At 39.8% G+C, this 3,942-nt stretch overlaps 1 pseudogene; it reads left to right on the top strand.

Annotated features, from left to right (window-relative positions):
• Positions 1 to 3,045: 3,045 nt before the first annotated feature.
• Positions 3,046 to 3,424, top strand: LOC102850638 (annotated as a pseudogene).
• The last annotated feature ends 518 nt before the right edge of the window (positions 3,425 to 3,942 follow it).

The following is a 3,942-nucleotide window of genomic DNA, read 5'->3' on the forward strand; positions in this document are numbered from 1 at the left end:
CAGCAAATGCTTCAAGTGAATAGGCAAGGTAGTGTCATCTGCATAACATAATGTTATATATTGTTGTTGTTGTTATGTGCTGTCGAGTTGTTTGCGACTCATAGCGACTCTATGCATAACAGCCCTAAACCCTGCTCTGTCCTGTGCCAATCGCATTGCCTCTGACACACCCATCCGGATTACCCCAGTCACTGAATCAATCCACCTCATAGAGGGTCTTCCCCTCCTGCGCTGTCCCTCTACTCTACCCAGCATGATGTCCCTCTCTAAAGACCTGTCTCTCCTTACAACATGTCCAAAGTACGTTATATATTCTATTACATAGTCTTCCTCCAATCTTGAATCTACACATTCATCTTCATAGAGTCCAACTTCATGAAAAATTAGCTCAGCATACGGATTCAATAGGTATGGAAAGATGATGCAACCCGGATGTACATTTCTTAATTTTAAACCATGTAGTGTTCCTTTGTTCTGTTTACACAACAGCCTTTCAGTCTAGGAATTGGTTTTGCATGAGCACAATAAAGTGTTCTGGAATTCCTATTCTTCTCAATGTTAATAATAATTTGTAATGATCCACTCAGTAAAATCCCTTTGCATAGTCAATAAAACATAAATACATATTATTCTGGTATTCTTTATTTTCATCTGATACCAGCAATGACATCCCTGGTGCCTCTTCCAAATCCAGCTTGAATGTGTAACAGTTCCCTATTTACAGTTCCAGTCTTTTTGCATGATCTTCAGCAGTATTTTGTTTGCATGTGATACTGATTATACTGTTCAATAATGTCCACATTCTGTTAGATCGCCGTTCTTGGAAATGGAAAAAAAAATACAGATCTCTAGTCAGTCAGCCAGGCAGCTGTCCTCCAAGTTTTCTGGCAAAGACTGGTAAGTTGTATCTTTTAGTTGAAACATGTCAATTGATATCTCATCAATTCTGGGGTCTTGTTTTTTTGCCAGTGCCTTTAGTGCTGGTCTTGATCATATGGTACTTCCTCAGACATTTCCATGTTAGGCAACTCTTTTTGGGTATGGTGATTCTGTGTATTTTCTCTATCTTCTTTTGATGCTTGTTGCATCAGTGAAGATTTTGCCCATACCCTCTCTCAGTATTGTAACTTAAGAGTTGAATTTGGTTTTCATTTTTTTTTCAAATTGATAAATGTCGAGCAAGTTCTTCTGTTTTCATTCTCTAATTCCAGCTTTCTTCACATTCCATTATGATACTTTGTCTTCTCTGGTTACCCTTTTAAATCTCAAGTTCAGCTCTTTTACTTCAACATTTCTTTGTTTTGGTTTCTTGATGTTTTTTGGTTGTTGTTGTTGATTGCCTTCAAGTCGGGCATGACTCAAAGCAACCCTATGAACAAAAGGCCTGAAGCCCCTCTTACAACTATTGACATTCATCAAAGTTCATAGAGTTTACAGAGATGTTATTTAGGAAGTGGATGCCACTCCTGCTTCCAAACCTGTCATAGTATGTTATTGGTTTTATGCGCCATTGAGTAACCTGCGATATATAGCAACCCTATGTACAGCAGCTCCGAACCCTTCTCTGTCCTGAGCAAGTCTAACTAACTCTGACACACCAACCCTCATCACCCCAGTTACTGTATCAATCCGTCTCATCCGGGGTCTCCCTCTCCTGTGCTGTCTGTCCACCCTTTCAAACATGATGTCCTTCTCCAAGGACCAATTTCTCCTGACCACGTACGTGCCCAAAGTAAGTGAGGTGGAACGTCAAAATCCTAGCCTCCAAGGAGAAACTTGGTTTCACCCTCTCCAGGACAGACCGATTCATTTTCTTGGCAGTCAGTAGTATGTTTAAGACTCTTCTCCAGCACCATAACTTGAAGGCATCTATTCTTCACCTGTCATACTCTAGTGCAATTTTCAGGGTCTCTTCTAACATCCATTTTGGTTTTTTCTTTCTCTTTTGTTTTTGTAATGACCTTTATGGTTTTTTTTTTTATGGATGATATCTTTGATGTCATTCCACACCTCATCTGGTCTTTGATTACTGGTGTTCAGTGCTTCATTTCTACTCTTAAGATTATTTTCAAATTCCCATGTGACAGACTCAAGATTATATTTTTGTTCTCATGGATTTTTTTCAATTTTCTTCTGCTTCAATTTTAACTTGCCCATGAGTAATTGATCTGTTCCACAGTCAGCACCTGGACTGTTTTTGATGTTTATATAGAGCTTTTTAAATGATTTCTCCCACAAATGTAGTCAATCTGATTCCTATGTAGTACATGAGGTGAGGTCCATGTGTAAAGTCACTGTGTTCTTTTAAAAAAGATATTTGTGATTAAATAACCATTGAACATATAAAATTATTCTTTTTCTGGCCTCATTTCTGTATCCAACTCCACACCTTCCAACTACTGTTCCTCCTCCATTATTGGAAGTCAATAAAAATGAGAAACAGCTGCAAATATCCTTTACTAGGTGGAACCTGGAATCTATGAATATGAATGTTGGTAAATTAGAAGTGAAAAATGAAATGGAATGCATGCACACTGGCATTGTAGACATTGTTGTGATGAGATGGGCCGACTTTGGACACTTTCAGTCAGACAACTACATAATATACTCTGCCCGGAATGAAAAACAGAAGAAGAATGGTGGTGTGGTCATAGTTTAAAAGACAAATTTTAGGCCCGCAGTGTTAGCGTGGTTTCAACACCATGCTTTAGGTGAGTTCCGTTCCTGGTAAATTATTTTCTCATTCTCATCCTAAGCCAGAAAATCCCCAAGTGTGACTGTTTCACACTTAAATATAAAGGCTTCCAGCTGGAGTGGACACTGCGGGATGGCACTTTTAAAAGTGTGCTACAGGAGAATTATGGTCTAATTCCTTTTCTGGTCGGGCAAGAGCGTGTTTGGAACTTCTTCCGCATTGCTCCACCCACTGCCCTGGAAGTACTAACCGCTGACTGAGGTTTCTGGGCGTGTGGCGGTGCCTCGCTTCCTTTTTCTCAGACATCTTAACAATGCTGCACTTGTGGTAGCTCTTCTCCGAGCTTCGCGATGCCGCCCAAGGACGACAAGAAGAAGAAAGACGCCGGGAAGTCAGCCAAGAAGGACAAAGACCCAGTGAACAAATCTGGGGGCAAGGCCAAGAAGAAGAAGTGGTCCAAAGACAAAATTCGGGACAAGCTCAATAACCTGGGCTTGTTTGACAAAGCCACATATGACAAACTTTGTAAAGAAGTTCCCAACTATAAGCTTATAACCCTAGCTGTTGTCTCTGAGAGACTGAAGATTCGGGAGTTCCTTGGCCAGGGCAGCCCTTCAGGAGCTGCTAAGTAAAGGGCTTATCAAGCTGGTTTCAAAACACAGAGCTCAAGTTATTTACACCAGAAACACCAAAGGTGGCGATGCCCCAGCTGCTGGAGAAGATGCATAAACAGGTTCAACCAAACTGTATGTTCTAAAAAATAAAACTTGACTCAACCAAAAAAAAAAAAAGACAAATTTTAAGTTCTATCCTGAAGTACAATGTTGTGAGTGACAGGTTTTTATTTATACACATACAAGGAAGACCTGTTAATACCACTGTTATTCAAATATATGAATATATACACCAACAGCTAAAATAAAAAATGAGGAAATTGAAGATTTTACCAAGTTTTATAGCCCAAAATTGACCAAATATACAATAGTATGCATGAATGATAATTGGTGACTAAAATGCAAAGGTTGGAAGTATGCATATTAGGCAAATGCAAATACTATTACTTGGGTCAGGTGTACCTTAATCCATTTTATGATGTTGTTGTTGTTGTTGTTATGTGCCGTTGAGTCACTTGTGACTCATAGCCCTAAATCCTGCTCTATCCTGTGCCAATCGCACTGCTTCTGACACATACATCCCGATTACCCCAGCCACTGAATCAATCCACCTCATAGAGGGTCTTCCCCTCC

The sequence above is a fragment of the Elephantulus edwardii genome, unplaced genomic scaffold (genome assembly GCF_000299155.1).
Source record: "Elephantulus edwardii isolate Elephantulus edwardi_28Jun2011 unplaced genomic scaffold, EleEdw1.0 scaffold00016, whole genome shotgun sequence".
In the NCBI taxonomy this organism is placed as follows: domain Eukaryota; kingdom Metazoa; phylum Chordata; class Mammalia; order Macroscelidea; family Macroscelididae; genus Elephantulus; species Elephantulus edwardii.